Source organism: Narcine bancroftii, chromosome 4 (assembly GCF_036971445.1).
Source record: "Narcine bancroftii isolate sNarBan1 chromosome 4, sNarBan1.hap1, whole genome shotgun sequence".
Lineage (NCBI taxonomy): Eukaryota > Metazoa > Chordata > Chondrichthyes > Torpediniformes > Narcinidae > Narcine > Narcine bancroftii.
Window position 1 is genome coordinate 77187347 of NC_091472.1, and position 18736 is coordinate 77206082.

The following is an 18736-nucleotide window of genomic DNA, read 5'->3' on the forward strand; positions in this document are numbered from 1 at the left end:
ACCAATATGAACTTCCCTGCTTTGTCTGTAACCACACTTTTCATCCTCACTGAAACATCTTTCCTATCAGGATTACTCCACCACCCTGCCTTCAAGGCGAACAAGGAGGCTATCACCTGACCCACCCATCCCCTTTTTAATTTTTCATCTTCCCCTTCTGTTAAATGTGTTTCTTGGAGGAAGGCCAGATCCACCCCCATTTTCTTGACGTGTGCCGTCCTTTTTCCTCCTCACAGGCGCTTACATTGAGACTAGCATATTTTATTCTACTAATCATTGCCCCAAGGACTTCCACTACATTAGTGCCCCTGTACCTCAGGAGGTACCACCGTCCACCCAATTTTCTCCTTCCAGCCAACCAATCCAGTTCCCCAGGGGCACAACAAATCCTAGGAAAATCAGGGGACGACAAAGATAAAAGGATGAACAAAAACAGAGAGAAAACAACAGATAACACCAGACATTGAAACAACTGACCAACCCCACATATTTCCCCCTCCACCTCTTCACAAACCTTATCCTCTCCCCCCATGAGTGATTAAATCCACCGCATCTTCACCATCCACCTCTTCGCAGCCATCTACCTCCTTTTCCTCTCCACCCACCTTCCCTGAGCATCTCAGACCATTTTCCGTACTGTATTTCTTCCCCTGTCTACTTTTACACCCAGATATTTACATTTTTTACTATTATTATTTCATAAATACTATTTACGTTGTTTAAAAAACTTTTGGGCCTCTTTTGCATCTGATAAGAATTTTCTCTCCCCCCCCAGCATTGATTGCTGAATATCTAATTACACACTCATACCCCATTTGCTTTGCCGCCCTTTTCAGTGGCTCCAATTCCTTTGGTGCAGGAGGGTGCCGCTTATATCAGGATAAAAGAATATTTTATTGCCGCCTCCCCCCCCCCCCCCCAGCTCCAGCAGACTTCCTCTCGCTTTCACTCCAGCGACCGCAACTCTTAAAATTATTTCTTGGTCCTAGTGTCACTATAGTTCCACTAGTACCAAGTGTGGCCTTTGTCCAGGGCCCAGGTGCACGAAGAAGGACCGATGGGTTCTCTCAGTTTCTACTGATTTCCCCCAGGCTTTCCTTCCCCAGAGTTTCCGGGAGCCAACATTGAAAGAAGGCTACGGGGTTTCTCCCCACTAACCCTTCATTTAGCCCCACAATTTTAATTATATTGCATCAACTATAATTTTAGAGAATGTCAATTTTCTACCATAAGCACCCCCATTCTGTCCACTACACTTTAACCTCTTTTTCCAATTGCCTTATTCTGTCCTTGTCCCATGTTCTTTCTTCCAGTTCTGTCACCCTCCCTTGTAAAACATTCAATACTGAGTGACATTTGTCCAGTTTGACATTTAACTGGCCCATTTTCCTGCCCAAGTCCAATGAGAGTCTTTTTTCAATTTTCTCCATGCTTCTAGAATTGTCCACAGTGAGAGCTACTCTTCTGGTAAGAACTTTATTCTTCCCTTTTATACTTTTGATGCCGTTCAAATCAATTTCTGGGTGTTTTTACTTCATCCTGGTCCAGGAGCTCTCGGGGACACATCCTACTACTCTCTTTGCATCACGTGATCCCTGATTATGGTCCAACTTTATAAAACGTGGGTTGGGCTCTAGTTGGAGTACTGCGTACAGTTCTGGTTGATATGCTTTAGGAAGGATGCATTGCCTTAGAGTGGATATACAGGATATCTAGAATGATAGGTTTCAGTTATGAGGAAGGATTGAATAAGCCAAAGTTTGTTTTCTTTGGAGCAGAAGAGGCTAAAGGAGCCTCATGTAGACAAACAAAATTTTGAAGAGCATAAAAATGGTAGATGGTAGGAAACCATCCCCTGTATTAGAGATATCTAAATCTTGTGAACATAGATTTGTGATGAGGAACCATAGGCTTAGAGGGGATCTGAGGGAGAACTTTTTCACCCAGATGATGGTTTGAATCCAGAATGCACTGCATGAGTAGAAGCAGGCACTCTTACAATGTTTAATATGTATCCAGATGAGCACTTGAATTGCCAAGATTATAGACCAGTGCTAGAAAATTGGTTAATATAGATGGTTGTTTGATTGCTATGGTGATAATTGGGCAGAAGGGCCTTTTTCTGTGTTGTATGACACCTTGACATCTGGATCCTTATCCCTCCCTATAATTTCCTCTCTAACTCTGAGCAGATATTCTGAACCTTAGCTCGAGGAAGACAATACAACCCTCTATCTTGCCCTTTGCTGAAGAGATTATACAACCTGTAACTATAATTTCCCATGCCATCACAATATTTTTTTTAACTCCCTGCACTTGAGTGACTTATTCTACCACCTTGGCAATGTTATTTAGCTCATCTACCCTGCTGTTCGTATTCTCATCCAAACAAATGGAAAGAAACACAACCAAACTTTTGCAAAGTCCCCAAATAATTCTTCATTGTACATTGACACTAGCCCAAATCAGAGTATAATGGTGGTATTTGTGAAACAAATGTACTAAATCATATGTGGAGTTAAGTTTCATGATATAATTGTTAGAATAGGCTGCACAGTTAAATGGCCCTCTAATGTGATCAGGCTGCTTTTTCTGATCTATGGCTGAAGTTTTGGTGATCTTGGTGGTACCAGAAGTATTTCATTTAATTAACTGCTCTTGCTGAATCCTTTAAAATTATATAGCAATATAAACATGCAGCTAACTGTAATCTGGAATTTAGAACTTTTCCTTAAAATACTTCAATGTGACAACCAACTGGGGCTCAATATGCAAACATATCTAAACCTGTTTACACCCAACCAGGGTGTGAATTGCCTTTTCATTATCTTCAAAAATACAGTACCATGCAAAATGTCTGACCAGGAGTTAATCCTTTAATCCTTTTACACCTGTTTCTGGAACACTTTTTACAGCCCTTTCATACTACTTTATTTTATCACATAATCCATCTGCCTGTTGCAGTTTGCTTTGATTTTCTCTCTATTAATTGTATTTATGCCCATTTTCAGTTTTGTTGAATCATGCAAATCCTTCTAAATATCCAAAATTTGTGAGTAGATTTAAGTCACTATGTACAGTAATAATTCTGAAACGAGTGAGAAGCAAAAAAAGTTTGCTCTTCTAACACTTCAAGTAACACTAACAAGTAATAGAGAAAAATCATTCTGAGTTGTTGCAGATTTACCACAAAGATGTCTTCATAATTGAATATTAATATATTAATTTTAAAAACATTGGAAAAAGACGTAATCCTCAGGCAGTCACCTGGCTTTTGAGGGAAAAATATTATTCTATTTTTAAGATTTGTGATTCTTTAGAACTTAAAACCGTTGAGCGATGTTAGACTTTTGCTGCACAGATGCTGTCAGGTTCTTTCAGTATTCATACTTTTATCTTTAGATAATCACCAGTCACAGTGTTTTGCTTTACAGTTTTTCTTTGTTGTTTTACTTGGCACCTATAGAGATGCAGAAGTTGCCTCAAGTTGTGAAGCAAAATAGAAGAGGGTGAATTTTTGTTAATTTTTAAAAAGTCACCCCACGTTTCTACTAAATGGGTTAATCAAATAATGAAATAACCAAATTAAAATTTCATACTAATAATTGGATTTCCAATATTTACTGAAATGCATGGTTGTTTTCAATGTTTATCTAAATATGGTAAGACCTCATTTTATTGAAAGTGATTGTGAGTTTGATTTGATTTTCTTGTAACTGAATTGGTCATATTTTTAAGAACTCTAAATTCAGTAAATTAATTAAATGAACTTGATCAATAATCAAGTTAGATGTTTATCAAAGTTCATTCTGAGCTAAACTGGTATTTTTTAATTGCAAATGGGCAAGAAATATGAATTTGAAGATTAATTATTTCTACATCACTATCATTTCATGTTTTTTACAGGTGTCCCTGTCCTAAAATTGAGGAAAATGGCTTATTTTATCCTTTTGACAGGACAAATAACCTTTTCATACTTCATCCAACTGTCCACTGTTTTCACTCTGATCTAGGCTGTTGATTATCAATAGGCTTTAACAAATGCTTTCATCATCAGTTCTGTACCTGATCTGAGCTGATATTTTAACATGCACACTTAGAAGCTATGATTAATATCCTATGATTAAGAAACTACACCATAGAATATATTTTGCCACCTCTGTCTTTATTGGGGCTCTGGGTGCAATCAGGTAATTGTTCAGGTAATTATAGATGGTTGAAATAAAATTGTGAACTGTTTGACCATATTTCATTACATTTACTCAGTTAGTTAATGAGGAAGATTTGAAATTTTATTCAATGGACTTGGTATTTCATAGCTTTATTTTGCATTGTTAAGGTGGTCTGTTTTTTTTCCCAAAGGGTAACAAAGACTTTTTTAAAAATTTGAACCAATTTTAATTGTGAAATAGATAGCAAATGTAACCATATACACTTGACTGGAATATTTTTATAGTCCTCACTAATACAGCTTGATCTCTGATTAAGCATACTATTCTTAAGGATTTTGTGAATATATAATATAATCCTCTTTGTGTGGCTCTTACAAAATCCTCTGTCATTGTGCATGAATTTTATCCTTGGATATAAAAAATCACTGATGTTTTGCTTTCATTGAAGTGAAGACATTATGTACAGTGTGAAATTCCCTGTTCAGCTTTTGGTATAATATGTAGTACTAAAATTATACATTTAGCACATGGAATTGAGATACAAGATTGTAACATAATCAACAAATCAACTTCAAAAGCAAACAGCAGAATGTAAAGATCATCGTATTTATAGAGTTTAAATGGAATATTAATTCAAAATTCATTTGTTTCTAATGATTAAAAATTGTTTTATTTTAAAAGAACTTCAGAATACACTGCTGTTTCTCAAAACCTCACCATCTCATACAAAGATTACATGGTACTTTGATATTATCAAAGAGTCATTGCGATTTATACAGAAGTCAATAGAAGTTTCTTCCACTAAAGAAAATTGTGTGGTCTATTTTACTATAGAGAAATTATGTTGTTATAGAAATAGAGAAATTGCTTTAATATGGGAATCTCTGTAATTAAATAATTGTTAATGTTTTCAATACAAATTCACAAATGAGAGCATCAACAATGTGATTACAGTATTTAACCATTCTATGTTATTTTTATGCAATTTCAATTTGGACAATAGTTATAATTAATAAGGTGATTTCAAAGCTTGAAAAGAATGTGATGCAGTTAGATTGTAGAGTGGTTAGAACCATAGAACACTACACCACAGAAACAGGCCCCTCCAGCCCTTCTAATCTGTGCCAAACCATTTTTTTTTTGTTGCTTAGTCCCACTGACCAGCACCCAGTCCATAGCCCTCCATACCTCTCCCATCTTTGAGGTAATTTGCTTTTAGCTTTTGGAGTTCAATAATTCAACCCATTTAAAAGATTTTTTATATTGATTTCTGCACAGATGCAAGGTATGAAAGAAAACAACTAAGCTAAATGGTTTAAAAAAAAGAAGCACTTAACAGGTCAAGCAGCATCAATGGGAGCAAGACAGTCATCAGAGCTGGAAAATTCAGAAAATAAGTGTGTTTTGGATTGTAGAGAAGAATAGAAGTTGAGAGAACAGGAAATATCCAAAATCAAGTGCAGACCAAGCATCTTCTTCCTTTGCAGTTTTTAGTCACTATTTTAAATGGTGGTTTATCAACTATAGCTATAACTTTAAAAATTATAATTGTGAACTCTACCATTTCATGTTCATAATGTGAATAAAAAATACAAATAGACTAGAGTGCAGAAGTTGCTTTGCTGTCCTTGGGTGACTTGAACAGCTCAATCTGACAGTGGCTAAAAAAAAACACATTTTATTTACCTTGCCATAGAAGGTGGCTTGCTACTAGGTAAAAGCACAGAAATTATCCATTTCATGGTATAAAGTGCCCATGGTATTGCCACTTCATTCAGAATGTATGTTTGGCATTGATTTCACTATTTTTTCTGACAAATTAAAGATAGGGAAATTCATTACAATATATTGTGAATGGAAGTACAGTACAGACTTAGTTTTACTAACAGAATGATAATTGTTCAGCCTATAGTGGTTTTAGAAAATTACTCAGATTTTGGCTAAAGTATTTTGTCTTCTTTCAGTAAACTACTCAAATGAAGCTGTTTCCTGATTATTTACTAAAAACAATTACACTCTAATAGCCAAATAAACAAAAAAGATTAGCACAAAATTATATATAGATGCATGTCCACATTATGTGGTACAGTAGCCATGGTAATTGAGTCATAATGTTTAGGAATCCACAGGTTTAACAGCCATTAATTAACTCCAGTATACTAAATTAATTCCTGGGTCAAGTACATTAAAGGATTTGAAGTTTAATGCTTTTACACCAGGAGAATAGAGGCCTTTAATTAGGGAGTAAATATAAATATGCTGTGGATGCTGAAATTCTAAAATATAAACAGAAATAGGATGATATTTACATCAAGAATGAGTTTTCATGTTCAAGATCAAAACCATTTCTGCATAAATATTTCCAGCATTTTCAATTTCTATTAATTAGAAAGATTAGTTTGCAAGATTCCTGTTTTAAAGAGAAAATTGTGTCTTATGGCTCCAAATGAATTGCAAGAGAACAGGAGTATTAACAAAAATGTTAAATTATACAGATGTATGCATGCACATTCTTTTCAGATTTATGTCAGAGTACATACACGATATTGCATACAACCCCGAGATTCTTTTTCTGCAGGCGAGGTAGAATTACCATACCACTTGTAGTGCAAAAAAACTTGTATACAGCCTTTACATGTAAACAAATAAAGAACTATAAACAGATAACAAAAGTAAACAAACTGTGCAGTACAGAGAGAATTTTAAAAAATCAAAAAATGCACAAGTAAGAGTCCTTAAATGAGTCTCTGATTGAATTTGTTGTTGAGGATTCTGATGGTGGAGGGATAGCAGCAGTTCCTGAACCTGGTAATGCGAATCTTGTGGCGCCTATACCTCTTTCCTGAAGGCAGCAGTGAGAACAGAGTATGTGCCAGGTAGTGTGGATCCTTGATGATTGCTGCTGCTCTCCAATGGCAGTGTTCCCTATAGATGTTCTCGATAGTGGGGATGGTTTTGCCTGTGATGTCCTGGACTTTTTTGAGGGTTCCTTGCTTGGGGATATTGGTGTCCTCATACCAAACTGGGTTGCAGCCAATCAGCACACCTTCCACCACACATCTGTAGAAATTTCCCAGGGTTTCTGGTGTCATACCAAACCTCCACAAACTCCTGAAGAAGTAGAGACACTGACGATGCCATTACAGTGTTGGGTCCAGCAAATGTCCTCCAAGATAGTGACTCCCAAGAACTTAAATTTGCTCAGCCTCCCCACCTCTAATCTCCAATGATCACTGGATTGTACACCTCTGGCTTTCCCTTCCTGAAGTCAACAATCAGCTCCTTAGTTTTACTGACATTGAGCGCAAGGTTGTTGTTGGTGCACCATTCAGCCAAGTTTTCAATCTCCATCCTGTATGCTGACTCATCACCTTCCTTTATACAATCTACTATTGTGGTATCGTCGACAAATTTGTAGATGGTGTTATTATCGTACTGAGCCATGCAGTCATGGGTGTAAAGAGAGTAGAGCAGGGGGCTTAGAGTGCAGCTAAGAACACTTTATTTTATGCTCCAAATATGGGCACACACATGCCTTATTTTTAGATTGTTATTGGAAAGGACAATGCTCCTGTTTGCACCTCCACCTCCTGCAATAACTGAATGAGAATATAAGTTGAAGCAGGAATCATTTGTACAAGCTGTAAGACTGCTCTGCTTTTCAATTGGTTCCTGGTAGATCATCTAAAATACTTTCCCTTACTTCCCAAAAATCCATCAGCTTCCCTCGCCACCAAGCAGAGAATTCTTAAGATTTAAAAATCCCTGAATGCAGGTGCTTCTCTCCATCTTGGCCCTAAATGACTACCCTGCGCTGCAAGGCAATAACTTCTGATTTTCCTCCTGGAGGTTGCATTCTTGGTGCTTTCACTCTCAGCATCTTACCTTTCAAGGAGATTTTCTGTAATTGACTGGAAAAGCTGGTTGTACTTGTGCAATCAGATGATAAATAAACTTGAAGTTGAATTATCATAAACTCCAGTGATATAAGCCGAATCCTACTCAATTTCTCATTATAGAAGAATACTATTAATTCAGACATCATTGTAATAAAAGAACACTACTTTGCTGCCAAGTTTCCTAAGTGTAAGAACAAAAAACAACACATTGCTTCAGGAGCAAGCTTGCCAAAGCCCTGTAAAATTATAGCACAATCTCTGTGTCCTGTTCTCCAGTCCTGACTAATTTACTTTCTGGAGATACACTGAAGATTGCAGATGCTGGAACCTGAAGCAAAACACACTCTGCTGGAAGAAAGCAAGTCAAGCAGCATCAGTGGGAGTAAAAGAATGGTCAACATTAAGACCCAGAGCTCTTTATTAAGTCAATAGTTAAATTATTGATGAATTGTGAAGTTGGTAGAAATGGGAATTTCAAAGTAAATTGGGGGAATGCATGACTTTAAGAAGAAACTGCTGTTGACTAAAGGCGTACTAAGATGGAAGTATGAGGATTGAGTGGAGTAATTGAGGACTTTTGTAGAATAGCAACACAGTGAGAGAAGTGCTATAACAGAAAATGTCATGACAAATGATATTATTGAAAGATGCAATGACAAAAGTGATTTCCTTGAGTATCTTTATAGAGTTGGGTTCAATACCAAAAGTGATCTGGAATTTTATGTTTCAAGAAGGGTATTCAGCCCAAGACCTAACACTTGCTTCTTTTATATTGACATTTTGACAAATTCTTCAAGAAAATATCGAAGTCCTTTTCATTAAACAAAATATAGGTCCATCCACCATTAGTGACAAAGCCTACTATATAAAACTTTCCTGGTTTATATTTGTCCTGATGTACTCTTTCCTTTTAATGTTTATGTTAAAATCATATTGTAAGTATTGAATATTCTGAATTACCTTTTTGGTGAATGACACAATTTTGATGTTATCCCTTGCAAATATTTGGAAGTCCAGTACCACTCCAATTATCTGAAATGATCAGGACGAGACCTATTTTGGATGACAAAATTTTTCAGATATCCGGTCATTTTTTAAAAACAGCACAGTAGCAACAGCAAATCACTTGTATCAATGTTTAACCAACAACAAACAACAAGGGAAGGCTTTTTAAGCATTAAAATAATTAATTTTCACCCCAAAAAAAGCTGGCAACTGCTAATCCCCGACACGTCCCCAACACTGCCACTGATCACCGAGAGCTACTGACCACTCCACTGATCCCTGACACGTCCCCACTGCCGCTGCCGATCCTCAAGAAGGCTTCCCGGCCCAGTGAAATGCTCACTGGCAAGTCGGCAGGCTCCTGTCTCCCTGTGGCTCATTCCGACAGGAGCTGTTCCAGCTTTACGTCCTGGTTCTCAATTTTGGAGCCCCACACAGTCTTTGATTGTGCACACTCTCCCTCCCAGCCGCCAATCACCGAGGCCTCCCCACCGAAGTCCTGCTCCTGCCCAGGAGGCTGCTCTCCTTTTAATGACACCGGGACAAGAGATTCTTTTGACAACTTGCGGCTTCTCAACCCAGTTTGAGAAGGAGAGCCGGAGAGAAAAGTCGATAGGGTTAGGTAAAGAAGAAATGGAAAGATAGAGGGGAGGGAGTTATCTGAAATGAGGACAATTGTTCTAATTTCATGTCGGCTGAATTTTTTCCAACCTGTGAGGTCGGTTTGGCTCCGAAAATAATTTGAATAACTGATGATTTCCTCATTTATCCAAAACTTTTCAGAAGCAAACAGGTCAAAAAAAATTTGGATAAATGAGGATTTTGGATAATCCAATTTCAGAATATCAGTCTTGCCTCAGTGATGAGTCTTCGAGGCAGAGTCAGAGTTCAAGATTCTGAGATAATAATACAAGTTGACACCACCGTTCAATACTTCATGGTCATCTTTTAGATAAAATATTATTCTGAGATCTCATATGAATGTTAAGCATCCCATGAGCAAAGAATTCTGCTATTGCCCTAATATTTATCCCTCAAACAGTACTGCTGAAGTATTTAGATTTCTGTTTGTGGTACTTAGAGTAAAATGATTGACTGCAAAGCTATAACAGTGAAAATACAAGAGAAGTAATACATTACCATTGACACAGTTCAGGAAGTTCTGACGATGTAAATGCAATTTCATGTTTCATTGGAATATTTAATATTTCATGCTTGTTTTCCATTTCTAGTCTGTGCGCAACTTTCCATTTTCCCTCTTATTCTTCTGCTGTTTCACCACTGAAAGAATATTTTTGCCAATTTAATTGGTTCCTTTTGTATTTTTTAAGTCTGTTTAACCCCATGACCAACTATCTCTGAAACAAAATAGCAATTCCGGTGGAAGCTAGTGACAGAGACAGATACACACCAGCTATGGCAGGGAATACAGGCCATTGCATTCTCCAGAGTGAGGGTGAACACTAGAGATAGCTATGATGCCTCACTACCCGATGAAATGAACATCGATTTAGGTACTGAGAGCACTGCTTTTATGGCATCAAGCGTCATTAGCTGCTAGTGACGTTTGACACCCTCTAATTACGTATCCTGGCGCAGGTGGAGAGTCGCTAGCGTGCATCAAGCAAGACACTAATGATGCCGGTGGAGATGGGGGTGAGTCTGATGGCGAGCGATGACTGCAACTGTATGGGCGGGGGGGGCAATGCCTGAGGATGCCCCACTTGGCACCAACCCTATCTCTTTTTTTAATTTTTTATTTTTCACACTATAAACCATATTGATCAAGATACATACATTTTCCTTCTTAAATATATACAGTGTTTTTTTCTCCCCCTCTTCCCTCCTCCCCTCCCTCACTCCCTCACCTCCCCTCCCATTTATTTAAAGTTCAGAATATAAGATACATTAAACCCGTCAAACAATGTTGTCACTCAATAAAAATAGACAAGAAATTCCACTGAGTCAGTTCTTTTCATTCTCTTCTCCTTCTGTCATTTTAGGTGGTAGATGTCCACGGTAGGTTTACTCTATTATGTTTCATGTATGGCTCCCATATTTGTTCAAATATTGTAATGTTATTTCTTAAATTATAGGTTATTTTTTCTAATGGAATACATTTATTCATTTCTATATACCATTGTTGTATTCTCAAGTTATCTTCTAATTTCCAGGTTGACCTAATACATTTTTTGGCCACAGCTAGGGCTATCATAACCAATCATTTTTGTGCTCCATCCAAATCGAGTCCAAATTCTTTGTTTTTAATGTTACTTAGGAGGAAGATCTCTGGGTTTTTTGGTATATTGCTTTTTGTGATTTTATTTAATATCTGGTTTAGATCTTCCCAAAATTTTTTCACTTTCTCACATGTCCAAATTGCATGAATCGTTGTTCCCATTTCCTTTTTACAGTGAAAACATCTGTCAGATACTGTTGGGTCCCATTTATTTAACTTTTGAGGTGTAATGTATAGCCTGTGTATCCAGTTATATTATATCATACGTAACCTCGGGTTTATTGTATTTCTCATAGTTCCTGAGCATAACTTCTCCCATGTTTCATTCTTTATCTTTATGTTTAGATCTTGTTCCCATTTTTGTTTAGTTTTACCATTTGTTTCCTCATTCTCCTTTTCTTGTAGTTTAATATACATGTTTGTTACAAATATTTTGATTATCATTGCGTCTGTAATCACATATTCAAACTTACTTCCCTCTGGTAACCTCAGACTGCCTCCCAATTTATCCTTCAAGTAGGATTTCAGTTGGTAGTATGCCAACACTGTATTGTGAGTTATATTATATTTATCCTTCATTTGGTCAAAGGATAATAATTTATTTCCCGAAAAACAATTTTCTATTCTTTTGATCCATTTTTTCTCCCATTCTCTAAAGGAAAGGTTATCTATTGTAAAAGGGATTAGCTGATTTTGCGTCAGTATCAGTTTTGGTAGTTGGTAATTTGTTTTATTCCTTTCTACATGAATCTTCTTCCAAATGTTGAGCAGATGATGCAATATTGGAGAATTCCTACGTTGTACCAATTTTTCATCCCATTTATATAATATATGTTCAGGTATCTTCTCCCCTATTTTATCTAGTTCTAATCTAGTCCAATCTGGCTTTTCCCTTGTTTGATAAAAAATATGATAGGTATCTTAATTGTGCGGCTCTATAATAATTTTTAAAGTTTGGTAGTTGTAAGCCTCCTTGTTTATACCATTCTGTTAATTTATCTAGTGCTATCCTCGGTTTCCATAAAAATTTCCTTATTATTTCCTTTAACTCCTTGAAGAATTTCTCTGTTAATCGTATTGGTAATGTCTGAAATAGGTATTGTATCCTTGGGAAAATGTTCATTTTAATACAGTTTATCCTTCCTCTCAGTGTTAGTGGTAAGTCTTTCCAATGTTCTAAGTCGTCTTGTAATTTTTTCATTAGTGGATAATAATTGAGTTTATATAGATGGCCGAGGTTTTTATTTATTTGTATACCTAGGTATCGCATTGCTTGCGTTTGCCATCTGAATGGTGATTCTTAAATTTTGAGAAATCCGCATTATTCATTGGCATTGCTTCACTTTTATTTGCGTTAATCTTGTACCCCGACACTTCTCCATATTCCTTCAATTTCCTATGTAATTCTTTTATTGATATTTCAGGTTCTGCTAAGTATACTATAACGTCATCTGCAAATAGACTGATTTTATATTCCTTGTCTTTTATTTTTATCCCTTTTATTTTATTTTCTGTTCTTATCAGTTCTGCTAGTGGTTCTATGGCTAACGCGAACAATAAGAGAGATAATGGGCATCCCTGCCTTGTTAATCTGCTTAAGTTAAATTGTTTTGATATATATCCATTTACTGTCACTTTCGCCAAAGGCCCCTTATATAATGCTTTAATCCAATTAATATATTTCTCTGGTAAGCTGAATTTTTGTAGTACTTTGAATAAATAATTCCATTCTACTCTGTCAAAGGCCTTCTCTGCGTCTAAAGCAACCGCTACTGTTGGAGCTTTATTTCCTTCTACTGCATGAATTAAGTTAATAAATTTACAGATATTGTCTGTTGTTCGTCTTTTTTTAATAAATCCAGTTTGGTCTAGATTTACTATTTTTGGTACATAGTCGGCTAATCTGTTTGCTAATAGTTTAGCTATTATCTTATAATCTGTTTTAAGTAAAGATATTGGTCTATATGACGCTGGTGGGAGTGGATCTTTCCCTGTCTTTGGTATTACTGTAATTATTGCTGTTTTGCATGAATCTGGTAAGCTTTGTGTTTTATCAATCTGGTTGATTACTTCCAGAAGGGGAGGAATTAATAAATCTTTAAATGTTTTATAGAATTCTATTGGGAATCCATCCTCTCCTGGTGTTTTATTATTCGGTAGTTTTTTTTTAATTATCTCCTGTATTTCTTCTATTTCAAATGGTTCTGTTAATTTATTTTGTTCCTCTGTTTGTAATTTTGGTAGTTCAATTTTAGTTAAAAATTCATCTATTTTGTCTTCTTTCCCTTCGTTTTCAGTTTGATATAATTGTTCGTAGAATTCTCTGAAGTGTTCATTAATCTCCGTTGGATTATATGTGATTTGCTTGTCTTTTTTCCTTAATGCCAATACCATTCTCTTAGTTTGTTCTGTCTTAAGCTGCCACGCTAGAATTTTGTGCGTTTTTTCTCCTAGTTCATAATATTTCTTTTTAGTTTTCATTATGTTCTTCTCTACCTTATATGTTTGTAGTGTTTCATATTTTATTTTTTTAATCTGCCAATTCTCTTCTTTTAGTTGTGTCTTCCTTCATTCCTAATTCTTTTTCTATATTTTCTCTTTCCCTTTCCAACTGCTCTGTTTCCTGATTATAGTCCTTCTTCATCTTAGTTACATAACTTATTATTTGCCCTCTGATGAACGCTTTCATTGCATCCCATAGTATAAACTTATCTTTCACTGATTCCGTATTTATTTCAAAGTACATTTTAATTTGTCGTTCAATGAATTCTCTAAAATCCTGCCTTTTAAGTAGCATGGAGTTTAATCTCCATCTATACATTCTTGGTGGGATGTCCTCTAACTCTATTGTCAATAACAGGGGTGAGTGGTCCGATAATAGTCTAGCTTTATATTCCGTTTCCTAACTCTCTCTTGCATGCGAGCTGATAACAGGAATAGGTCTATTCTTGAGTATGTTTTATGTCTACCCGAATAATATGAATATTCCTTTTCCTTTGGGTGTTGTTTCCTCCATATATCCAAAAGTTGCATTTCTTCCATCGATTTAATTATAAATTTGGTTACTTTGTTCTTTCTGTTAATTTTTTTCCCAGTTTTATCCATGTTTGAATCCAAATTAAGGTTGAAATCCCCTCCTATTAGTATGTTCCCTTGCGTGTCTGCTATCTTCAAAAAAAATCTTGCATAAATTTTTGATCTTCCTCGTTAGGTGAATATACATTGAGTAAATTCCAAAACTCTGAATATATCTGACATTTTATCATTACATATCTCCCTGCTGGATCTATTATTTCCTCTTCTATTTTGATTGGTACATTTTTACTGATTAATATAGCTACTCCTCTAGCTTTTGAATTATATGACGCTGCTGTTCCATGTCCTATCCAATCTCTCTTTAATTTCTTGTGTTCCACTTCAGTTAAGTGTGTTTCTTGTACGAATGCTATATCATTTTTTTTTCACTAAATTTAGCAGTTTCTTTGTTTTGATTTGGTTATGTATTCCATTAATATTTAAAGTCATATAGTTCAACATAGCCATTTCATACTTTGTTTATCTTTCCTTTCCGTTTCCTCATCATCACCTTTCCTTCTTATCCATTTCTGCTTTCTTTTTTTGAACACATTATAAGACAACATTTCTAAAACATAAAATATTTCCCTTATTCTCTTATCTAAAATTCCTTTAACCCCACTATCCCCTCCCCTTCCTGAGTTGCCCTTTGTCCCTTGTCGGGCAACCACATCACCCCTCTCCATTTGGATTTGCGAATTCACTCGCAAGCGTCAACTGATTTCGCAGTGACCGTAACTCTTCTCCACCCAGCCCCCCCCAGAAAAGATTTTAATCTTCATATATAGCAAAGGTCACTCTCTTAATTCCCCACATACTTCCTTTCTTCCCTTTCTTTCCCTTCTTAGTTCTTACCTATACTCTATTTTTTTATATATACATACACACATATATATAGTTTGTGGTCATTTTTGTTCTCGTTACATATCTTCATCTCTCTGTCTGCTTTGTAGTTGTTCTGCAAATTTTCGTGCTTCCTCCGGATCCAAGAATAGTCTGTTTTGCTGCCCTGGAATAACTATTTTAAGTACCGTTGGATACTTTAATATAAATTTATATCCTTTTTTCCATAGGATCGTTTTTGCTGTATTAAACTCCTTCCTCTTCTTCAGGAGTTCAAAACTTATATCTGGATAGAAAAAAATTTTTTGACCTTTGTATTCCAGTGGTTTTTTTGTCTTCTCTTATTTTCCTCATTGCTTTCTCCAATATATTTTCTCTTGTTGTATATCTTAGGAATTTTACTAGAATGGATCTTGGTTTTTTTTGTGGTGGTTTAGGGGCTAATGTTCTGTGTGCCCTTTCTATTTCTATTTCTTCCTTCCTAGGACCCTGGGGATCCATTCTTTTATAAATTCTCTCATATTCTTGCCTTCTTCATCTTCCTTAAGGCCCACTATCTTTATATTGTTTCTTCTATTATAATTTTCCATTATATCTATCTTCTGAGCTAACAGCTCTTGTGTCTCTTTAACTTTTTTATCAGATTCTTCTAATTTCTTTGTTAAGTCATCTACTTCCATTTCTTTGGCTGTTTCTCGTTCTTCCACCTTGTCCACTCTTTTTCCTATATCTGACATGATCATCTCTAATCTATTCATTTTTTCTTCTCTACTTTTTACTCTTCTTTTTATTTCACTGAATTCTTGTGATTGCCATTCTTTTACTGATTCCATATATTCTTTAAAAAAAAATATATCCATGTGCTTGCCCTTCCCTTCATCTTCCATTTCTCTGTGTTCTTCCTCTTCTTCTTCTGAGTCCACTCCAGGATCTGTGTCCTTTACCTCTGTCTCTTCTGGTTTTCTTGTTGGTTTGTTTGTTTTATTTTGTTGGGTATTTTTGGTCTTCTTATTTTTACTAGAAGTGTCTTGATGCTGGTCTTCTTCCTCTGGGTTGGACATCTGTTGTTTCTTGATTTCTTTTTACTCTCTTCTTTCTTGTTCTCATTATTTTCTATGTTTTCCTCTTGCTGCTTTGTTGTGGTTGTCAATTTCAGCTGTGGAGATCAACTCCTCAGCTGGTCTCCCCTCCCGTCAGTGTTATTTATGTCTTGCGCGGTTGCGCACTTTTGTTTGGCTCCGTGAGCCATTTTTGTAGTCCTGAGTTCGGGGCTTCAACTGACCTTAGGGAGTGGGCTTCTCTCTCCGCAGCGGGCCTCCTTGCACAGGTAAGGCCTTCACCTTCTTCTTCCAACGTCTTGTCTTCTTCTCTTCTTCCCGTTGCTTTTGTCTTTTCTTTCTTCACTGCCATTTTCTCCACACCTTTACTTTCACTTTATTTTGGTTTTTGTGTTTGTGCCTTTTTTTTCACTGTCTTTTTTTTTACTCTTCTGGAGATGGCTGGAGTTTCCCGACCGGCCACTACTCCATCACGTGACTCCCCCGCCCGCCAACCCTAACTCTGAAGCAAACGTCACAACATCATTCATGAGGGTGAACCCTCACAAGGCATTAGGCCCTGATGGCATACCTGGCAGGGTACTGAAAGTCTCCCTCCTCCCCATTGACATGATCTACCGGGATCGTTATTTAAAGAGGACACGCAAAATCATTGAGATCCCCTTCATTCTTGCATACAGCATCTTTCAGCTGCTCCCGTTGGGGAAGAGTTACAGGAGTATACAGGCACTGAGAATGCTGAATGTCCGAAGGAACTGCTCACACCAACCATCCAAGTCTCTCACATGTGCAAAAACAGTATTTATTTATTTATTCTTATGGATATCAAATTTGTCCTGCTTATGTATTATTTGTCTTTACGTGTGTTATGTCTGATTGTATGTCTGCATGTTTTTGCACCGAGGACCGGAGAATGCTGTTTCATCGGGTTGTACTTGAACAATCAGATGGCAATAAACTTGACTTGATAAGTGCCAACAAACTAGCCAGAGTGTGCACGGACATTTTCAACCTCTCATTGATGCAGTCAGAGATTCCCACCTACTTCAAAAGGGCATCAGTCATTCTAGTGCCCAAGAAGAGCAGAGTGAGCTGCCTCAACAGTTGTCACCTAGTGACACTAACATCTATTGTGATGAAATGCTTTGAGAGGTTATTCATGGCCAGAATTTACATGTACCTGAGCAAAGATCTGGACCCACTGCAATCGCTCCACAGCTGAAGCAATATCTCTGGCTCTCCACTCAGCTCTGGATTACCTAGAAAAAGCAACTCGTACATACACCAGCTCTTCATAGACTAGAACTCAGCCTTCAACACCATTATTCCCTCAGTACTGGTCAAGAAGCTCCAAACCCTGGGTCTTTGCACTCACCTCTGCAACTGGATCCTTGACTTCCTCATCAGAAGACCATAGTCAGTATAAATTAGAAGCAATCTCTCCTCCTTACTGACTATCAACACAGGCACACCTTAAGGATGTGTGCTTAGCCCACTGCTCTGCTCACTATCACCTATGAATGTGTGGCCAGCCACAATCCCAATACTATCTATAAATTTGCCGATGACACCAGGGTTGTCAGCAGTATCACAAACGGCCATGAGGAAACAGACAGGAGAGAGATAGATTAGTTTGTTGAGTGATGTCTCGCCAACAACCTTGTACTCAACGTTACCAAAAGCAATGAGATGATTGTGGACATCCAGGAGGAAGACAAAAGTACACGATCCAGTCCTCATCGAGGGCTCAGTAGTGGAGAGGGTCAAGAACTTCTAATTCCTGGGTATCAACATCTCCAAGGATCTGTCCTGGGGCCTCTACATCAATCCCATCATGTTGAAGGCTCGGCTATGAGGTATTTGAGGAGATTCGGTATGTCGCCAAAGACTCTCATAAACTTCTACAGATGTACCATGGAGAGTATTCTGGCTGATTGCAACTTTCTCTGGTATGGAGGTGCCAGCGCTCAGGACAAGAAAAGACTCCAGAGGTTTGTTACCTCGGCCTGCGACATCACAGGCACCAAACTTCACTTCATCGAAGAAATCTACAAGAGGCAGTGTCTTAAAAAAGCAGCCTCTATCCTCAAGGACCCCCACCATCCAGGCCATGCCCTCTTCACTCTGCTACCATCAGGAAAAAGGTACAGGGACAGCTTCTTCACCGCTGCCGTCAGATTCTTGAATGATCAATGAACCAAAGACACCTCCTTTCTTTGAATTTTCATGAGCTATTTTTTTTTGTAAGGTGGTTTATGTGAATGTTTGTACTGTGATGCTGCCACAAAATAATACATTTTGTGACTTGTTCATGACAATAAATTCTGATTCTGATTCTAGTGAACCAACACATGGTCCTTATCAGTCTAGTGATTGGAGTCATACCTCATGCAAAAGAAGATAATTGTGGTTAATGAAGGTCAGTTGGTCTGTCCCAGACATCAT

General features: G+C 37.0%; 1 protein-coding gene and 1 long non-coding RNA gene across 16 annotated transcripts in view; one reads left to right on the forward strand and one right to left on the reverse strand.

Annotated features, from left to right (window-relative positions):
- LOC138760712 (uncharacterized) overlaps nt 1–17799 on the reverse strand; it is a 55857-nt gene extending 38058 nt beyond the window's left edge. Inside the window, exons 1-3 of the long non-coding RNA XR_011355821.1 lie at nt 17667–17799; nt 10217–10357; nt 9032–9124 (exon numbers count right to left, since the gene is read on the reverse strand). This is a non-coding gene — a long non-coding RNA (uncharacterized lncRNA). The remainder of the gene's footprint in view (nt 1–9031; nt 9125–10216; nt 10358–17666) is intronic.
- Nucleotides 1–18736, forward strand: part of ehbp1 (EH domain binding protein 1) — a 561098-nt gene that overhangs the window by 400212 nt on the left and 142150 nt on the right. The window lies entirely within an intron of this gene.